The sequence below is a fragment of the Silene latifolia genome, chromosome 7 (assembly GCF_048544455.1).
Source record: "Silene latifolia isolate original U9 population chromosome 7, ASM4854445v1, whole genome shotgun sequence".
Lineage (NCBI taxonomy): Eukaryota > Viridiplantae > Streptophyta > Magnoliopsida > Caryophyllales > Caryophyllaceae > Silene > Silene latifolia.
In genome coordinates this window covers 75,465,451-75,488,212 of record NC_133532.1, presented here as the reverse complement: position 1 = coordinate 75,488,212, position 22,762 = coordinate 75,465,451, and the positions used below count along the sequence as shown (strand labels likewise).

Below are 22,762 nucleotides of genomic sequence, written 5' to 3'. Positions count from 1 at the left end.
CGGTTGCTCCTGAGGACGTCGATGGGTCCTGTGTTGTACTTGGGCGAGCGCTTGGCTCGTCAGTGCTCTCAGGATGTCTTGACGGTTCCTATCGATCCTCCTAGGACGATGTTCAGGGAGCCTTCTGAGGCTGAGAGGGAGGCTGACTTGGCTGGCGTTGGTGGTGATGCCCTTCTGCTTCCTGGTGAGGACTACTCGGCATTCCTCTACGGGAGGTTGGTGTACTGGCCGGTTGTGGTGAGCATTTACTCTCCTTATGACCACTTCGAAGATATGATGAATGATCATCGATTTAATGGCAATCCTTTGTCTTTGCAGGAGGTTGAGGCGGCGGGCATCGAGCCCCCAGAGTACCCCGAGATTCTCGAGTACACTGACGCGACCGGGAGGACGAAGATCTCCGAGTAGCGTGACTTTGACGTGGCTGTGACGGATGCTGGCTTGGACGAGTGGCAGCATCTGATTCGGAGGGTGAGCCTCTAATTTGCATGATTTTTGTGTAAGAACACGTTTGATTGAACTTATCCAATTATTGAGAACTTCTTATTTGAAAATGCAGGTTGCGTCGTCTCGGTTTGTGGCGTTATGGAGGGTAGCCAACCGGCTGCGAGCTACTGCCATCGTGGCACTTGTCAGCGGTCGAGGTCGTCAGGTATGAACCTTTCGTCTACTTCATTTTTTGAATTTTCTACTTTTCTTATGATTGCTTGAAATGATTGACATGAGCCAATTTGTTGTTTGCAGAGGGAGCGCGAGAGTTGGCCCAGTCTCGGGAGGAGACAACTCGTTTTCTGAGGGAGCTCGAGGTTCGCGACGCCGAGGTTGCTGCTCTCGAGGCGAGAGTTGCGGAGTTAGGCGACGTCCAGCAGTAGTTTTTTGTTGTTGTTTGTTTTGTTTTTGGCTGTATCTTGCACATTTGTACATTTTAGGACCTATATTTTGGACATTTTGTACTTTGCTTGGGGCTCGAGCCCCCAGTTTGTTGTACATATCCCTCTTTTGGTTGTATATACGACGGCCTGCGTGCCTTTGCTGCTGGGTTGTGTTGTTTGTTCCTGCAGGTTAGCTTTGAACATGTTTGGTAGATGACGGTTTACGCCGTCATGCTGCCGAAATTTACATAGAAATCACATAGAACATGTATGCATACATATGGCCTAAATTAGCGCAAAACAATGACTTGAAAATGCAAAAAAAGCAAAAATTTGGTCGGAAATGACCGGACGGTAGGGAGGGTTTGACTCGAAAATGCAAAAATGTAATGCAAAAATTTGGTCGGAAATGACCGGACGGTAGGGAGGGTTACCCCCTAAAAAAATAAAAAAATAAAAACATATAAGTTTGAAATGGAGAGTGAAATGATTCCAAGAGTGCTAAAATGACGAAAATGTCGATATCGTCTCGAGATGCGCGTCTGCGAAATTAGGAAACACGAAATATGGTAACTTTGACGTATTTACCAAAATAATAACCCGTATGAATTGGAAATTATTCGTTAAGGAATTAAGGAAATATCCAACGCGGAAAATCACAGAAACGTTGCTGAGGAAGAGGCGCAATGAGTCGCGTCCCTGAAGAGGCGCAAAGTGTGTTGCGCCTGTTCCCCGTATCCGTCTGGCGGATTTTATGAAACAGATTTTAGTATAAATAGAAACGTCGATAGAGGTTTTATTCACACAATTCTTCCGTCTCTTCCTTCGTCTTATTACATAAAACTCTCAAAATAATCCTTCATCATGAATACTTTAGAGATTCGTCTAAAAGAGTGGACCAATGAGTTCTCTAGTGTGGAGAAGTATGACTTGGGTGCCTATAATCTTGGATCGTTGTTGAGTTTGAAGCTTATCAAGGTGGTCAAACCATTCCTAGATGCTTGTCTTGATTATTGGGACCCGAATTATCACGTTTTTGCTTTCCCTGGAGGTGATATTTGCCCATTTCCTGAAGAAATTGCTGCGATTGGTGGGTGGGACCCAGAACACTTGCCCGCCATTCCTTCTACTTCGCAAGGGTATAAAAACAAATTTAGAGACTTGCTGGGGTTGACAATAATTGAGGTGGACCGTCTAGTGACCTCGAAAGGAGTGCGAATGTTGGACTTTATTGACCGATTTATTAACAAGGCCGATCCCACCATCTCTTATGTTGCTAGACGAAGGGCATTTGGATTTTGCTTGTTACATGTATATGTTCTTCAAGGGCACGTTGATGAGGATTTGAGAGGTGACCCTCGTTTCCTGGCCTAGTTGAGCAAATGGAACTGCGCAGGAGCCCAACTTGTTTATGTTTAGGAGAGATCCTATTGGGTTTGGATAACATGAAAGCCAATCGCGACCTACCTTATTTGGGAAGTCCCATTATCTTGCAGGTAAAGAATAATAAAGAATTTCTTCTCTTTTCCTCCTTTTTTTGTTTTTGTTTTCTTTTTTTTTTCGTTTTTTCTTTTTTTTTTTGACACCTGCTTTTTTTTTGGTAGGTTTGGCTTATGGAGCGTCTTCGATTGATCGAGCCCCCAGTTAATGTTCCTGCCTATCATGCTCGCTCAATTGCTATGAGGACTAGGCTCTACATGGTGGACTTCACTCGAGTCTGCAATTATTGGGAAAACAAATTGAAGAGTGATGACGGTCCCTTGATTAGATGGATCGTACCATGGTGGCATCTCAAATCTGTCACTGGAGTGTCTTCCTTGGATCCTACCCGATCTGTGCGCATTCCTGGCTTGGAATTCATGGTATGTATCTTCCCGGAGAGGCTGATGAGATAGGTTGGACTGAAGCAGACAATCCCGAAGCTTGACACTGTCCCACAGACTGCCGTGGCGCTTATTATTGAGAGTCGAAGGGAGTGGGCCATTAAATGGGCTCAAAGAAATGTATGGTTCTTGAACTCTTCTGTTAGTGCTTTATGGGTGTCGGACTCCTATCTGCGGTGGAGGAAAGCTACTACTCCGGAGGAGCGTGAGAGATTGAGGAAGCGCGAGCCCGTTGACTACAAGGTGCGCGAGGTGGAAAAGGAGAAAGAGAAGCATCTGACTGAGGGAGAGGAAGAAGCCGGGTTTCGAGTTGTTCATCCTTCGAAGAAACCGAAAACCTCTCCTGCCGTAGACAAAGTGATCGGCAAGAATGGGAAGGTTAGACCACGAGAAAGACCGTTGGTGATTAGGTCCGAAGTGGCGCAAGAGCGTCCGGCTCGAGGTCGTGAAAAGAAATATGACAAAAATGACAAGGGCAAAGGGAAAATGGAGGAATAGCCCATGTCTTTATTATTATTTATTATTATTATTATTGTAATAAGAAGGTGGGGTTTTTAGAATCCTAGCCTATTTTTTGTTTTGTTTTTTTTTGCATTGTTATTATGTAACGTACTATTATTATTATTAGAAAATAAATGAAATAAAGGAGGTTAATTGGTTATGAAACCGTTGTTATTTTCTATTTATTATTCTTGTCGAATTCCAAATGCAACTGCAAATGTCCTTCTATTTACATTTTAAAATTAATGGGTTGTATCCTGCGAAGGATTGCCTACGTATTCATTAAAAAAATGAAATCAAACCCTTGCGCATAGTTCGGGTAAATGTAAAAGAACAATTGTTCTAAGCAAGAGCTTGTAATGAACTTAGAAAATAAGCATGAGCTTTTTACTTACTCTTAAGGTGCAATTTAGTTTATTTGATGATATGAGGATGACAGATTGTCAAAATGCAAGAGCATGGTGACATTAGCTTATTTTAGCTTGGCCAGGGGCCTTTTATTTAGTGCCACAAGAGCGACACGTGAGGTTACGCGAGGCGTGTTTTTGTTCCTATTCTAGGCATAATACCGCTTTAGTTGGTCAAGGTTCGTCGGGTTGGCAAATTCATTCCCATCTAGGTCTGTGATTCTAACCGCACCCCCTGGAAGTATGGACTTGACTAGAAATGGCCCGGCCCAATTAGGTTTAAATTTTCCTCGTGGATCGACAGGTAAAAGAGCTCTAATCGACTTGAGTACTAAGTCTCCTTCCTTGATGTTCCTTGGCTTGACCCTTTTGTTGAAGGCTAGTTTGATACGTGCTTGATATGTTTGGACATTATGTAATGCGCGTGATGACCGTTGTTGTGTGCACCAAAGATAAAATTTATAATACCTATTAAAACTAACAGAAGCTAGTGGTAACAGGGTCGAACCACAGGGAGGCGATGCAATTATTAGTTGTCTAATTTTAGTCTTTAAAGTAACAAATGTGGGGGTTTGATTTGATTTGGTCTATAGCTAAAGGCAGTAAAAGACAATAAACTAAATAAACGGATGAAAACAAATATTAAAAGGGTGCTAAGATGGTCGGTTCACTATAGTTTCGGCGGCAGTATACTAGGTAGGTCTAAAACAAACACGTGAGACGGGAAAATAAGAAGTCCTCTCGGTCCATTCTTAACAGGTAGCATCTTTCGATCTCGCTACAGGTCCCTAATATCACTAATACTGACTTTCGTCCTGAAAAGTGGCTAAAAAGGCTAAATTAACTCATCTCTCGATCTTAATAATTCAGTCGTCTTAATTAGGTAGGCTATCTCCCTTCCCTATCTTTCGATCTTTATTGGGTCGGTCAATTCCTAAACATTCAACTAGTCGCGTGCACTCGATTCGTCAAACATAGCAATTAAATTAATTAAAACGAAGTAAACCTCACGTGGCCAGTCGATCGACCAGGGAACCCAGTCGATCGACCATGACGCGATTTCAGGTCATACAATTCTACGCCGCCTACTTCTACAGATTCCCTACATCCTAGCACAAGGTATTTAGCTACTCATGACTACGACGAAAACAACAATGAGATTAAGGAATAAAACTACTGAATTCATGATTGAAATAATTAAACAAACAAATAACATAAAACGATAATATCGGCTTCGGGAAACTAATCTAGCAATTTCTAATCTATGAACAAATAGAGTGATAAAACTGAATTAAGAGCAGAAGAATACCGTAAAAGCAGGGAGGAAGATCAAAAACCGAATGCAAAAGTAAATTGTATTGAAAGGAATTATTCTAAACTAATGAACCCTAAAATTTTATGATAAACTAATTGATACTTGATAAAAACTAGATGATCGTATATGGATGAGCAGGTTACGTTATATAGAAATATCACGTAACTTTATTCTCAAAACCTAAAACACAATGGGCTTCCTATTCCTCGTTCTATTAATTCACGCAGATTAGCGGCTTGGTCGATCGACCACTGTGACCGGTCGATCGATCGGATCTGTAATAAACAGAGCTACTGGAACTGTGATCCGGTCGATCGACTAAGGGCGTGATCGATCGATCAAGTAGTTGATACTTGACTTCTAAATTCTCGTGGATTTGTCTTTCGGGTCTCGAAATGCACACCAAGCTCGTTCCTTGAGTAAATACTTCATGACAAATGCAATGCATTGTACTCGGGGACGGATTTAGCTTGATTTCCGCCGGATTCTTCACATTTCTGCATTAATGTACAAAAACACGAAAGTAGACGGAAATAAGGAGAATAGTAGCATAAACTACATAAATGAGCTCTGAAATGCGTGTAAAATGAGGTGTAAAACATCATATAAATGACACGCATCAAACTTCCCCAAACCAAACCCTTGCTTGTCCCCAAGCAAGAACTAGACTCGATCCTAAGACCTAATGGAACGAGTTCAATCTCAGAGCGAAATGCAACTATAAAGCCTAAACCAATTTAATGCAGCAACTAACAATTAATTAGAAATATGAATCATGCAAACGAGTTATGAAGTCATTAAAAACTGCTGAACCGTCAACTGTAGAGACTTATCAAATTGGACTCTCACGGGTCGCTCAGATCGCTCAATAAATACAGGTGAGTATATGTGAAGATAGAAAGAATTCATTTTGTAGTGACTCTCACCTAACTACGACCTATAAGAACATGCTTGCAATCTAATATGAAAGTAATCTCTACAACCGTACATATGCATTCCAACCAAACAAAAGACCATGACACATGCCGAGGTAAATTTGGATATGTGAGGTAATGGGTAAGAAGAGGCAAAACATTTATGGAAATGTGGAGGCATAGGTGATCAAGCTAGTACCTAAACAGAACCATATGACAACATCCAATTCCTTACTCAAAATCTTCAATCGACACGGTGCTATTAGCAAGCACAAAACTCACAATCTCCGTAATTAATCAACTCCCCATAAGATATGAACGAAACATGGGAGCAAAAATCGCCATATAATAAAGACTTTGAATTATGCGAATTGATTTTTTTTTCTTCTCGGGCATCAGTCGATCGACCAATGAGGCCAGTCGATCGACCGTCCTCTACAGTACACATGCGTTCCTCTTTCTTTTTCTTTTTCTTTTCAATTCTATATTTTTTCTTTCTTCTTTTCCCTTCCTTTTTCATCTTCCCAACAACATCTCAAAATGAGCATATGCCACCAAAAACGTAGTAACAATCCCAAAACTAAACTACTAGCTTGACAGGGGCAGGCTAAATGTAGGATGTAGTAACGGGACAAAAAGGCTATTTCTGGCAGTGTGGAGTTTATGGGCTAAACGAATAAAGGAAACCTCTTCCACATGTGTCAACTAACCACGAACCAAATGTATAAAGGTATAAAGCAGATTAAGTTCATATTTATGCAAATTGATGTAACATGTCTTATAAGGAGTAACTACTCACAATCCTAGATAAACTGGTCATAGATGACACCAGTTATAGGCTCCAATTCTCTGAATATGATGTAGTCTGCCAAAATTCTAAGTCAAGTCTCAAGTCCAGCAAAATATTAACGAAAACTCGTAGACTATGCATATGATTCTACTAATAACATGTCAATTAGCAAGGCTTAGGCATAAACGGCTGAAAATGCAATGTCATCATTGAAATACAACAATGAAAGACAAAATGTAAACGTGAATGCAAGCAAATGAAATGCAACGCAAAACCCTTCCCCAAACCAAATCACACAATGTCCCCATTGTGCAAAATCATGTAATGAAATAAAAGGAAAACGGGAATTTGCGTGAAATTAACTACATAAGACATGAAGTAAGAACTCGGAAACTCACAAGACTTTAAGCGCAGCAAAAGGAAACCTCCCCAAACCAGCGTGAGCTAAGAGGTTTCAACAGCCAGCAGTGCTACCAATAAGTACCTGAAAAGACAAACAATACCACGTGTAATTCCGAGAAAGCAATTTATGAAGCGCAAAATTATGTGTAAAATAAAGGAACAGAAGAAAACAGAAACGAAACGGAGAATAAAGTGGAGAAAAGACTCCCTCAAATCCGCAAATCGACAAAACTCAGCAGGGGAATTATCGAAAAACAGGTACAGCAGCGAAAGCGGTCGATCGACCACATTACCCAATCGATCGACCAAGGTGAACAGGAATAGAAGCTCCTGGAAATCGCAGCTCAGTCGATCGACCACACAGGCTAGTCGATCGACTGCAATACCTGCTGTAACTTTTTGATTTCTTCGAATTAGCTCAATAAATTGAGCTATCAAGGTCTATGAACCTGTAAATACACACAATAACGTGCCCAAAATTGCGTAAAACCCAAAGCAATAGTCTAAAGTGTATAAAATCCTAAGCAAACTAATTAAAATGCGAAGTCTCGCGCACACGCAAAAACGATAAATAGTCTTAAAAAGCAATAAAATGTATGTAAAGTCTCAATCAACTAATAGTTGATCAAGAACGGCCACGGAATGGTCCACTTGCTCGGCTTTTGGCTACAAGAGGTAGCCTTTACAGTGCTCATCTCCTCAGCTGCACTCTTCTCAACTCCAACATCCGCTAAACTCAACGGATCAACGGCTTCAGCATCTCCCCAATCAATGACCTCTTATGGCTCATCAGAATCCAAGTCGGACTCCGTCGCTTTGACTGGCTCATCATCTGGCTCCTCATCTATGCCATAGCTAAGACATCCTAGACTGCCTCTTTGAACGATCGGCTCCCTCACAGCTGGAGCAACATGCGGCTCTTCCTTCCCCAAACCAGCTCCTACAACATCCAAAACAGAAGAATCTTCCTCCAATTTTCTCCCAATCTGGGGCGGAGGTGTTACAGCAGAAATAGGCATAGAGACAGGCAAGTCAGGATGTACAAAATAAGACTTCTTTTCAGAAACCGTGTTACAAGTGACAGGCCACATGGGATCTTTCTTCTTAGCCGTCTGGGCAAAGACAATGGAGTGCTTTCCTACTTTGAAGGTCAAAGTCCCTGAACCAACATCAATAACTGCACCAGCAGTGTGCAGAAATGGTCTACCCAAAATGATAGGAATGTGGGCATCCTCGGGCATATCTAGTACAACGAAGTCAACAGGGAAAAAGAACTTTCCTATTTGCACAGGAATGTCCTCTAAGACTCCTATAGGCTGGACCGCAGATCGATAAACCATCTGTACTATCATGTTGGTAACTGCAAACCTAGTCAATTTCAACTTCCTGGCAAGACTCAAGGGCATTACACTAATACTGGCTCCTAGGTCACACAAGGCCTTCTCAATAGAAAAGGTGCCAATACTACATGAGACTGAAAAACTACCTGGGTCTTCTAGCTTATGGGGTGCAGTGTGGGTCAAATAAGAGCATGACTCCTCAGTTAGTGCGACAAAATGCACAGTTTCAAGTGACTTCTTCTTAGACAATAGTTGCTTCATAAATTACATGTAAGCAGACACTTCATTAACTAACTCAAGAAAAGGAACTTGTACGTTTAAGCTACGAATAAAATTTTCAAATTTATTAAACGATACCTGTTCCTTCGTCGGCACTAATCTCTCTGGATAGGGGGCTGAAAGAAGTAACTTAGCCCTCTCCTCTAAGTCTCTCATGTCGGCATAGGTGGACTTAGGTTGAAAATCCACTACCTTCTCTTTGTTGTAGCTTGACCCTTCTTCAGACCGTCTAAAAAATGATCCATTAATCGTCATCGGGTCATATTTCGGAACCGGGACCGACCCATCAGCATTTGGGCCTTGCCTCAATATTTTCGGAGTAGTCGTGCCCCGAAACAAGTGGTCCCTCAAGTTGTCTGGCATTGGAGGACGAAAAGACTCAATATCGCCACCACTGCCGATCGACCATGTTGGTCGGTCGATCGATCCGACTTCTACAGACCGAAGCTCAGTATCTCGCGGATCGTCGATCGATCGGTATATCGATCGATCGACCGATATACCTGTAATCGTCTTTTTCTTTCCACTTTTCGTTCCACCTTCTTCTTACTTCGGTTCCCGCCTCATCTTTTTCAAAGACATCCTCAACCATAGCGGGTCCATCAAGGGTAGACCCACTCCTCAAAGTAATGGCATTAAGGGTCTCCTTTTGATCCGTCTGCGTCGGTAAATGTCCCGGAGCTCGAGTTGTATTCTTGCTTGCCAATTGAGCAATTTGGCTCTCTAACATCTTCATCCCGACCTCTCTAGCTTGAGACTCTTTCAGCAACAAGTTTTTCAATTCGGCAAATTCAGATCCTTGGGACTGCTGCTGCTGCTGAGGAATATACGGAGGCTTTTGGTATGGCTGCTGCTGCTTATGAGGGGGCACATAATTCTATTGCTGCTGCTGCTGTGGAGGTGGAGTTGGATTCAGGACATTTTGGCTACTCCACCTCAAGTTAGGATGGGTATTCGGCTCAAAATAAGTGTTTGTCTGCCTATAATGTTGAAAGGCAGCATAAGACTCATAGGGATTAGGACAGTTGTCTGAAACATGTCCTTCTCCTCCACATCTCTTGCAGACGAAAGGACCGTCTGAAACAGCATTCACATGATAGATCCCTCCTTTCGAAGCTCCTCCCAACTCGTACTTATCAAATCTCGCCGTGAGAGCTTCTAATGCGGCTACAGAAGTGGATTCAGCACTCCTCCTTTGATTTCCCCTTGAATTTCCATACTCAGCTTTATGGGTGGCCAAATCATCAATAATCTTCCACCCTTTAGTCTCTCCAACATTCTCCTGGAATCTACCATTTGCTGCCGCATCCAGGATAGCCCTCTGATCGTCATAAAGCCCATTATAAAATTGATTGCATAGACTCCATTTTTCGAACCCATGATGCGGAATGGTTCGCACCAGCTTCTTGAAACGGACCCACGCCTCATGAAAGTTCTCATCAGGACCCTGTTTAAAGCTCGTGATCTGAGCTCTAATGGCATTAGTCTTCGAGGCAGAGAAATATTTCTTGTAGAATGCTAGGGCCAAAGAATTCCAGTCAGTGATCCCATTAGCAGCTCAATCCAGGTCTCTGTACCACTCCCTTGCAGCATCACGAAGAGAGAATATAAACATCGTTTCCTTCATCTGGTCCTGGGTCACACCGGTTTGTGGGGGTATGGAACAACAATAATTGATGAATGTCTCCATGTGCTTAGCTGCATCTTCATTTGCAGCTCCCCCGAATTGGTTTCTCTCAACCAAGTTGATATAGGACGGTTTCGGCTCGAATTTTCCGTCCGTCCCTGGTAATGGGAATCCTTTATAGAGATTCTCAGCTGTCAGCTCAGAGTGACTGGCTATACTCGCTTCTTCAGCCATGTCTGGAGATGTGACAGTCTCTGTTGTGGAAGTAGAAATAGGTGATGAAGGTGGATCCTCCTAAAAAAGCTCGTTCTCGTAGTAACTAGACAGAGTACTCAGCTCTTCCTCTGTCGGCAATACTCTAGATGATCGTCTCAACTCACGCAAAGTCTTCTCAATCTCAGGATTGAACGACAGTAATTCACTACCCTGTGACCTGCGCATAAGAAGAAACTACAAGTAGAATATGAGAATAGTTTAAGGAACAGATGTCCCTTAAATTAATAGAAAGACTTAAAATAAAAACAGCTAAAAATTTTAAACAATTGCCTCCCCGGCAACGGCGCCAAAATTTGATGCCCGTCGTTGTGTGCACCAAAGATAAAATTTATAATACCTATTAAAACTAACAGAAGCTAGTGGTAACAGGGTCGAACCACAGGGAGGCGATGCAATTATTAGTTGTCTAATTTTAGTCTTTAAAGTAACAAATGTGGGGGTTTGATTTGATTTGGTCTATAGCTAAAGGCAATAAAAGACAATAAACTAAATAAACGGATGAAAACAAATATTAAAAGGGTGCTAAGATGGTCGGTTCACTATAGTTTCGGCGGCAGTATACTAGGTAGGTCTAAAACAAACACGTGAGACGGGAAAATAAGAAGTCTTCTCGGTCCATTCTTAACAGGTAACATCTTTCGATCTCGCTACAGGTCCCTAATATCACTAATACTGACTTTCGTCCTGAAAAGTGACTAAAAAGGCTAAATTAACTCATCTCTCGATCTTATTAATTCAGTCGTCTTAATTAGGTAGGCTATCTCCTTTCCCTATCTTTCGATCTTTATTGGGGCGGTTGATACCTGTCGAAGTAAGTATCAAAAATAATATTTATAAATTCCAAACTACTACTAGCAAGCGGTAGTAAGGGTCGATCCGCAGGGAGGTAGGGAGATAATAGTTGTTTCTATATTTCAGTCTATCGGGTAACAGTTGTGGGGGTTTTGATTTTTAGCTAATTCTAAGGCAAATGAAATAAATAAGTAAATAAAAACAAGCAATGAAAATAAATGATGAGAATCAAATAATAAAAAGGAGCTAGGATGATCGGGTCACTACAGCTTCGATGACACAAAAGTCTAGGTAGGTCTCGAAATACAGTCGTGGATGATGGGTATGACAAGTCCTCTCGGCCCAAGTCAACTAATAGCCCCTCTCGGTCTATGCTATTAGTCCCTAGGTGTCACTAATACTAACTTTCGTTCTTGATTAGTGATCCTAATGCCTAAATTACATTATCTTTCGATCTAGCAATTTAGCCGTCTTAATTCGTTAATTTAAGTCCTTCCCTATCTTTCGATCTACGGGTTGGTCAAAACTAAGTATCTAACAAGTCTCCGCTAGGTCTCATTGATAGATATTGCACTTAACGAACTAAACGAAGCAAATCAGACACGAAGTCAGTCGATCGACCAGCTACCCCAGTCGATCAACCAACCGACTCAGTTGACCGACCAGCTACCCCAGTCGATCGACCAAGCCCTAATCCGGGGGTCACCTATTCTAATGCCATCTACGCTAATAGCTCGCCTACATCCTAGCAAAGGTGATTTAGCTACACATACTGAAAGTAATAACAACAATAAAATTCGGAATTAAAGCATAAGAATTCATAATTGAAATAATTAAACAAAAGACTAGCATAAAACGATAATTTGGCTTATGGAAAACTATTCTAGCAATTCTAGCTACGAACGAAATAAAGTAATAAAACTGAAATTATGGAACGAAGGAATACCAATAGAAGAATTGCAAGAAGAAGATCAAAAGCACGAACGAAAGGAATTGTATTGAATGATTTAACTCGAAAACCAAACCCTAATTATTTCCCTAAACTAATGATAAGAACTTAATGATAAAAACTTGATGCCTATTCTGAAAACTAAAGCTGCGTTATATTGGAATACAACGTAGTTCTTATTTCTAAACCTAAGAATACAATGGGCTTTGGAATTCTCGATCTTTTAACTTGCGTATCAGCTCATGGGGTGGTCGATCGACCACTTGGACCAGTCGATCGACCACATGCGCTGTACAGAATTGCATTCTGACGATTCCTGCAGCGTGCACCGATCTTAAAACAGCTGCCATTTCTTCGTTATTTGGTTAAATTAGGCGTTCTACGCGGCGTTGGGAAGCTAAGAGGATAAGCTTTCACCTCCAATTGGAATCACTCGATTATCAGCTCTAGAACTCGAGATATAGCCATCTGAAGCAGGCTGCAATGTCGAGAAGCATTCTGACAGTCTATAGACCATGTAGGTCGGTCTATAGACTACTGTAGCTGGTAGTTCGCTTCTAAACTCTCGTAAATTTGTCTTTCAGGCCTCGAAACGCGCACCAATTTCACTTCCCGAGTCTTTACTCCATGTCAAATGCAATGCTAAACACTTAGGGACGGATTTGGCTCATTTTCCGCTGAAATCTTCATATTTCTGCAATATCACACAAAAAGGAAGAAATACATGAAACAAGGGAAATAGTAGCATAAACTACTCAATTGAGCTCTGAAATGCGCGTGAAATGAGATGCAAAACATCATATATTAGACACGCATCAAACTTCCGAAACCAAACCCTTGCTTGTCCCCAAGCAAGAACTAGACTCGATCCTAAAACCTAATGGAACGAGTTCAATCTCAGAGCGAAATGCAACATGTAAAGCCTAAACCAATTTAATGCAACAACTAACAATCAATTAGTAATATGAATCATGCAAACGAGTTATGAAGTCGTTAAAAATCACAACCAAAATCAGAGACTTATCAATTCGGACTCTCACGGGTCGCTCATATTACACATAAGCACAGGTGAATATATGTAAAAGATAGAAAGAAGTAAATTTTGTAGTGACACTCACCTAACTACGACCTATAAGAACATGCCTACAGTCTACTATGAAAATAATCTCTACAACCGTACATACGCATTCCAACCAACAAATGACCATGACACATGCCGAGGTAAATATGGATATGTGAGGTAATGGGTAAGAAGGGCAAAAAAATTATGAGAATGTGGAGGTATAGGCGGCCAAGCTAGTACCCAAACAAAACCATATGACAACATCCTCTTCCTTACTCAAAATTAAATCGATGAAACGGTGCAAATGTAGCACAAATCTCACAAACTCCGATATAATTGTAATTCCCCAAATGATGATAGTAAAGCATGGGAATAAAATCACCAACTAATAAAAATACCAACCGTGTGATTTATTTTCTTTTCTCAGGCTTCAGTCGATCGACCAATGAGTCCAGTCGATCGACCATGTATCAAACTTGTTTCTCTTTTTTTTTTTTTTTTTCGAATCATTTTTCTTCTCTTTTCTTTTCTATTTTTTTTCTTTCTTTTCAACTTTCTCAATTCTTTTTCCTCCTTCATTCTTTCATCCAACATCATCTCAATAAGAGCATAATAACCAAACCGCAACAAACACATTCCCAAAAGCTAATACTACTAGCTTGACAAAGGCAAAATAAAATAGGATGTAGTTTATGGGACAAAAAGGCAATTTGGCTTTGAGGGGCTCATGGGTAAAATGAATAAAGGGGAACCTCTACCACATGTGTCAACAAACCACAAACCGAATGCATACAGGTATTAAGCAGATTAAGTTCATATTTATGCAAATTAATGTAACATGTCTCATAAGGAGTAACTACTCACATTCCTAAATAAACTGGTCATAGATGACACCGATTATAAGCTCTAAACCTCGAAATATAATGTAGTTTGCCAAAATTCTAAGTCAAGTTATCAAGTTCAGCAAGATATTAACGAAAACTCGTAGACTATGCAAATGATTCTACTAATAACATGTCAATTAGCAAGGCTTAGGTATAAACAGATGCAAATGCAATGTCATCATTGAAATACTACCGTTCCGACTCAACCTACATGCTAAAATAAACGTGCATTTTTTGAAATTTTTGAATTTTTCATTTTTTTTTTGAATTTTTCTGTATATATATAGGAAATGAAATAACAAATGCAAACCGAAAACGTAAACGTGAAACAGAAATGCAATAAAAATAATGTAAATGCTACGCAAAACCCTCTACTTCCCCAAACCAAATCACACAATGTCCCCATTGTGCAAAGTCATGTAATGAGATAAAAGGAGAAATGGGACTTTGCGATAAATTAACTAAATTTGACATAAAGAAAGACTTGGAAACTCACAAGACTTTAAGCGCAGCAAAAGGAAACCTCCCTAAACCAGCGTGAGCTAGGAGGTTTCAGTAGCCAGCAGTGCTACCAAAGGTACCTGAAAAGACAAACAATACCACGCGTAAAACGAGAAAACAATTATAAAACGCAAAATTATGTGTAAAATGAGAAAACGGAAGAAATCAGAAATTAAGCGGAGAATAAAGTGAAGGGAATACTCCCTTAACTCCGCAAATTGATCAAACACAGCAGGGGAATGATCGATAACAGGTACAACAACGGACATCAGTCGATCGACCACCTTACCCAGTCGATCGACCAAGATGACGGGAACAGAAGCTCCTGGAACTGTAGCGCTCAGTCGATCGACCAACATGGCCAGTCGATCGACTGAAATAGCTGCTTAACTTTCGGATTTCTTCGAATTAGCTCATTAACTTGAGCTAATATCGTCTATAAACCTGCATACACACATAATAACGCGCCCAAAATTGCGCAAAACCCAAAGTAATAGTCTAAAGGTCTTAAAATCCTAAAAAAACTTATTAAAGCGAAGTCTCACGCACACGAGAAATGATAAATAGTCTAAGAGCAATAAAATAGTCTTAAAAAGGGTCTAAGAAACGCATAGATCAACGGAAACTGCGGAAAATCTCCGACCAAGGCTTCTGTCTACATGAAGTAGCTTCCGCAGTGCTCATCTCCGAAGTTGGACTCCACTCTACTCCGACTGGGATGCTCAATGGATCATCTCTAGCATCTTCCCAAGCATGGCCATCATCTTCTAGCTCCTCACACTCAAGATCTGACTCCGAAATTTTGATTGGCTCCTTCTTCTTGGGTTCCTCATCCGGCTCCTCGTCAGTTTCATAGCTCAGACATCCCAGACCGCCTCTCTGAACAATGGGCTCCTTCACAGCTGGAGCATTGAGCGTCCCCTCCTTCCCAAAACCATTTCCTGCAATATCCAAAACAGAAGAATCTTCCTCCAATTTGCTCCCAATCTCGGGCGGAGGTGTCATAACAGGAATAGGTACAGGCAAGGGAGTAGGAGTGTCAGTAGTGACAACATAAGACTTACGAGTAGAAATCGCATTACAAGTCACAGGACACATAGCATATTTCTTCCTATAAGTCTGGGCAAAACTAATGGACTGCTTCCCTACTTTAAAGGTCAATGTCCCCGAGCCAACATCTATAATCGCACCAGGTGTGCAGAAATGGTCTACCCAAAATGATAGGAATATGAGCATCCTCGGGTATATCCAAAGATAACGAAGTCAACAGGAAGAAAAACTTTCCTATTTGCACAGAATGTCTTCTAAGACTCCTATAGGTCGGACCGCAAACGATCACCATCCATGTCTTTGTCATGCTAGTAACTGAAAACCTAGTCAATTTCAATTTTCTAGCTAGACTCAAAGGCATAACGCTAATGTTTGGCTCGTAGGTCACATAATGCCTTCTCAATTGAGAAGGTACCAATATTACAAGGGACCGAAAAGCTACCCGGGTCGCTAACTTGTGTGGAGCGATGAGTCAAATAAGAGCTAGATTCTTCAGTTAAATTAGCAGACTCGACCCTATCAAGTTTCCGCTTCTTATTTAAAAGGTGTTTCATGAATTTTATATAAGCGGGAACTTGATTTACCAACTCAAGAAAAGGTACTTGCACATTAAGACCATGAATGACATTTTTAAATTTTTCAAAGTATACCTCATCTTTCGTTGGTACCAGCCTCTCTGGATACGGGGCTTGCAAAAGTAACTTAGCCCTCTCCTCTAGGTCTCTCATACCGACATCGATGGACTTAGGCTGAAAATCCACCACTTTATCCTTGTTATAGCTCGAACCTTCTTCAGTCCGCCTCAGGAATGAACCATTGACCGATGTAGGGTCATACTTTGGAATCGGAACGGACCCATCAACATCTGGATCTTGCCTCGATAATTTCGGAGCCGTCATACCCCGAAATAAGTAGTCCCTCAAATTATCTGGCATTGGAGGGCAAAATGGTTCGTCATCAGCTGCTTCCTCAGTCGATCGACCAGTGGGGTCGGTCGATCGACTGGCTTCTTCAGGACCAGAAGCTGTAGTGTTGCGCGGACTGGTCGATCGACTGGGTGATGTGGTCGATCGACCGTGATTACTGCTGATCGTCTTTTTCTCGCCCTTTTTCTTCTTCCCTTTTTCAGCAGCTTTCTCGGGTCCATCGAGAGCAGACCCGCTCCTCAGCGTCATTTCATGTACGGTCTCAATACGCTGATTCAGAGAGTGAAATTGACTCGGTATCTCAGCTGCATTCTTATCTAATGTAGCAAATTGAGATTTCAGCTCCGCGATTGAGATCTCATTTGCCGCATTACTTTTCTGTACCTCTACATAAGCAGCTGCACTAGACTTATCAACTCTGCAACTTCATTATTTGACTCTTGCTGTGACGGAGTGGATGGTGGTGGGGCTTCATAAGGAGGCCCATATGGTTGATGCGGTGAAGTAGGAGGGTAATTATACGAATTGTCGAGCTGAAGTTGATGGAAAGCAAACATCTTCTTCTTAGGCCACCTGCATGCCTCAGATGTGTGTCCCGCTCCGCCGCATCTCCCACAAAACGGCACCTGCTGCTCCTGAGAGTGGAACATGATTGGCCCCTTCTGAAGTACTGTAGAGAGGACCTGTATGACCTAACAAAACAATACTAGAGGAAATGGTAAGAACTGCCTCAAGGTACTCAGTCTTCCCTAGAGGCGAAACACAGACTAAAATAAAAAAACAACTAAAACTAGCGCTGCCTCCCCGGCAACGGCGCCAAAAATTGATACCTGTCGAAGTAAGTATCAAAAATAATATTTATAATTTCCAAACTACTACTAGCAAGCGGTAGTAAGGGTCGATCCGCAGGGAGGTAGAGAGATAATAGTTGTTTCTATATTTCAGTCTATCGGGTAACAGTTGTGGGGGTTTTGATTTTTAGCTAATTCTAAGGCAAATGAAATAAATAAGTAAATAAAAACAAACAATGAAAATAAATGATGAGAATCAAATAATAAAAAGGAGCTAGGATGATCGGGTCACTACAGCTTCGATGGCACAAAAGTCTAGGTAGGTCTCGAAATACAGTCGTGGGTGATGGGTATGACAAGTCCTCTCGGCCCAAGTCAACTAATAGCCCCTCTCGGTCTATGCTATTAGTCCCTAGGTGTCACTAATACTAACTTTCATTCTTGACTAATGATCCTAATGCCTAAATTACATTATCTTTCGATCTAGCAATTTAGCCGTCTTAATTCGTTAATTTAAGTCCTTCCCTATCTTTCGATCTACGGGTTGGTCAAAACTAAGCATCTAACAAGTCTCCGCTAGGTCTCATTGATAGATATTGCCCTTAACGAATTAAACGAAGCAAATCAGACACGAAGTCAGTCGATCGACCAGCTACCCCAGTCGATCGACCAACCGACTCAGTTGACCGACCAGCTACCCCAGTCGATCGACCAAGCCCTAATCCGGGGGTCACCTATTCTAATGCCATCTACGCTAATAGCTCGCCTACATCCTAGCAAAGGTGATTTAGCTACACATACTGAAAGTAATAACAACAATAAAATTCGGAATTAAAGCATAAGAATTCATAATTAAAATAATTAAACAAAAGACTAGCATAAAACGATAATTTGGCTTATGGAAAACTATTCTAGCAATTCTAGCTACGAACGAAATAAAGCAATAAAACTGAAATTATGGAACGAAGGAATACCAATAGAAGAATTGTAGGAAGAAGATCAAAAGCACGAACGAAAGGAATTGTATTGAATGATTAAACTCGAAAACACAACCCTAATTATTTCCCTAAACTAATGATAAGAACTTAATGATAAAAAATTGATGCCTATTCTGAAAACTAAAGCTGCGTTATATAGGAATACAACGTAGTTCTTATTTCTAAACCTAAGAATACAATGGGGTGATCGATCGACCACTTGGACCAGTCGATCGACCACATGCGCTGTACAAAATTGCATTCTGACGATTCCTGCAGCGCACACCGATCTTAAAACAGCTGCCATTTCTTCGTTACTTGGTCAAATCAGGCGTTCTACGCGGCGTTGGGAATCTAAGAGGATAAGCTTTCACCTACAATTGGAATCACTCGATTATCAGCTCTAGAACTCGAGATATAGCCATCTGAAGCAGGCTGCAATGTCGAGAAGCATTCTGACAGTCTATAGACCATGTAGGTCGGTCTATAGACTACTGTAGCTAGTAGTTCGCTTCTAAACTCTCGTAAATTTGTCTTTCAGGCCTCGAAACGCGCACAAAGTTTGCTTCCCGAGTCTTTACTCCATGTCAAATGCAATGCTAAACAGTTAGGGACTGATTTGGCTCATTTTCCGCTGAAATCTTCATATTTCTGCAATATCACACAAAAAGGAAGAAATACACGAAACAAGGGAAATAGTAGCATAAACTACTCAATTGAGCTCTGAAATGCACGTGAAATGAGGTGCAAAACATCATATATTAGACACGCATCATCGGTCAATTCCTAAACATTCAACTAGTCGCGTGCACTCGATTCGTCAAACATAGCAATTAAATTAATTAAAACGAAGTAAAGCTCACGTGGCCAGTCGATCGACCAGGGAACCCATTCGATCGACCATGGCGCGATTCCAGGTCATACAATTCTACGCCGCCTACTTCTACAGATTCCCTACATCCTAGCACAAGGTATTTAGCTACTCATGACTACGACGAAAACAACAATGAGATTAAGGAATAAAACTATTGAATTCATGATTGAAATAATTAAACAAACAAATAACATAAAACGATAATATCGGCTTCGGGAAACTAATCTAGCAATTTCTAATCTATGAACAAATAGAGTGATAAAACTGAATTAAGAGCAGAAGAATACCGTAAAAGCAGGGAGGAAGATGAAAAACCGAATGCAAAAGTAAATTGTATTGAAAGGAATTATTCTAAACTAATGAACCCTAAAATTTTATGATAAACTAATTGATACTTGATAAAAACTATATGATCGTATAGAGCAGGTTACGTTATATAGAAATATCACGTAGCTTTATTCTCAAAACCTAAAACACAATGGGCTTCCTATTCCTCGTTCTATTAATTCACGCAGATTAGCGGCTTGGTCGATCGACCACTGTGACCAGTCGATCGATCGGGATCGTAATAAACAGAGAGCTAATGGAACTCGTGATCCGGTCGATCGACTAAGGGCAGCGGTCGATCGATCGAAGTAAATAAGCGATATACTTGACTTCTAAATTCTCGTGGATTTGTCTTTCGGGTCTTGAAATGCGCACCAAGCTTGTTCCTTGAGTAAATACTTCATGACAAATGCAATGCATTATACTCGGGGACGGATTTAGCTTGATTTCCGCCGGATTCTTCACATTTCTGCATTAATGTACAAAAACACGAAAATAGACGGAAATAGGGAGAATAGTAGCATAAACTACATAAATGAGCTCTGAAATGCTTGTAAAATGAGGTGTAAAACATCATATAAATGACACGCATCAGCGCGTAGCCTACGTTCATCCAGGAGGATGAGTTCTTCATATCTATCCCTCTTCCAATCGGCTTCCGGGATTTGACTTTCGAGTAAGATACGCAAGGATGGTATTTCTAACTCGACAGTCATGCAAACTTCCATGCCGTAGGTCAAATAGAAAGGGTGGTCCCAAGTGAACCGACGGATGTACGATATCCCCACAAAGCAAAGGGTATTTTGCTTGGCCAATCTCGATAGTTGTCAATCATTTTCTTGAGAATTGTGAAAACGTTCTTGTTTGCCGCCTCTACCGCGCCATTAGTCTGTGGTCTATATGGCGAAGAGTTGTGATGCCTAATTTTGTACTTAGCTAGAAATTGCTCAGTCTCAGCTTGGAAATGTGATCCATTATCACTAATGATCTCATGTGGGCAACCATATCGGCAGATGATGTTGTTTTGTATGAACTTTGCTACATTTTTAGCCGTGAGATTAGTGTAGGAAGCCGCTTCTACCCATTTGGTGAAATAGTCAATTACCACTAGGATGAAACAGTGACCTCCTGTTCCGGCTGGAGTTATCATCCCGATTATATCAATTCCCCAGGCAGAAAATGGCCAAGGAGATGTCATCGTATAGAGCAATGAAGGAGGGACATGCTGTACGTTCCCGAAGATTTGGCAGTTATGGCAATGTCTTATGTATTTGATGCAATCGGATTCCATTGTGGTCCAATAGTACCCAAAACATGTGATTTTCTTTGTCATCATGGGCCCACTCATATGAGGACCGCATTCTCCATCATTGACTTCTTCCATCACTTTCCGCGCCTGTGAATGATCAAGGCAACGTAGGATTACACCAAGAGGTGTTCTTTTGTATAACTCTCCTTGCATGAGAACGTATTGGGAAGCTAGTAGGCGTATAGCACGTTGTCCCCTTTTGTCCATATCCGGTGGATAGGTACCGTTGAGCTTGAAGTTTAGGTTTGCTTAGAACCAAGGTTCCTCTGTGATTTCCTCTTCATCGGTGATTTGGTGGACATAAGCTGGCTATGATCATCGTTCGATGCATAAAGGCATTTCCACCATGTCATCTGGCATATTAATCAGAGATGCAAGTTTTGCAAGAGCATCTGCAAATTGATTTTCTTCTCGAGGTAGGTGTAGATAGGTTACGTGAACAAAGAATTGGGCAACTTGGTCTATTCTGGCTTGATAAGGTGCTAAGCTTTCGCTTCGGATTTTCCAAGATCCCGTAACTTGATTGATGATCAGGGATGAATCCCCATAGACTCGGAGGTTTTTAATGCCTAAGCTCACTGCCGCTTGTAGTCCGATGAGGCAAGCTTCGTATTCTGCAGCATTATTTGTCACCTCGAAGTCGAGTTTGACAGAGATCGGTGTATGCTCGCCTTCAGGAGAAATGAGCAACACTCCTATTCCAAATCCTCTTAAGTTTGATGCTCCATCAAAGTAAAGGTCCCAGGAGTCTACATCGATTTGGAGTATATCCTCGTCTGGAAATGACCAAGTATCTATTTTTTGTGCATCATTGATGGGATTTTCTGCAAAGAATTCGGCAACGGCGCGCCCTTTTATAACTTTCAGAGGCACGTATTTGAGATCGAACTCTGAGAGCATCAAGGTCCATCTTGCTAGGCGTCCGTTGAGGACGGGTTTCTCGAGGAGGTATTTGACGGGATCCATTTTGGAGTATATTTTTACGGAGTAGCTAAGCATGTAATGACGTAGCTTCTTCGTTGCCCACACAAGAGCGAGGCATGTCTTTTCGAGTTGTGAGTATTTGCACTCGTACTCCAGGAACTTCTTACTAAGGTAGTAGATAGCCCTTTCTTCCTTTCCTACGGTTTGAGCTAGCATGACGCCCATGGCTGTTTCGGTTACTGTGAGATATAAACCAAGAGGTTGATCTCGTTGAGGTGGCATGAACATTGGTGGTTTAGCTAATATCTCCTTGATTCGGTCGAGTGCCTTTTGACAGCCATCATCCCACATGGTGTGGTCTGTTTTCTTGAACTTTTTGAAGATAGGTTCACAGATCATGGTGAGTTTCGATATGAATCGACTTATATATTGCACTTTTCCCAGGAATCCTCTGACTTCTTTTTCCGTTTGAGGTTGTGGCATTTCGATCAAAGCTTTGATCTTAGAAGGGTCTATTTCTATACCTCGTTGGCTAACGACGTATCCCAAGAGTTTGCCAGATGTTACTCCGAATGCGCACTTCTGAGGATTGAGCCTCATGTTGTACTTTCGTAGCCTTGATAAGAATTTGCGAAGGTTCGCAATATGCCCCTCTCTATCCTTGGACTTGACGATCATGTCGTCTACGTATACCTTAACTTCTTTATGCATCATGTTATGTAGGAGTGTAGTTGCGGTGCGTTGATATGTAGCTCCGGCGTTGATTAACCCAAACGACATGACCGTATA

At 41.4% G+C, this 22,762-nt stretch overlaps 1 non-coding gene across 1 annotated transcript; it reads left to right on the top strand.

Annotated features, from left to right (window-relative positions):
* Positions 1-10,076: 10,076 nt before the first annotated feature.
* LOC141593361 (small nucleolar RNA R71) lies at positions 10,077-10,183 on the top strand. Its single transcript, XR_012521450.1, has one exon. It is a non-coding gene; the product is annotated as a small nucleolar RNA R71 (small nucleolar RNA).
* Positions 10,184-22,762: the final 12,579 nt, after the last annotated feature.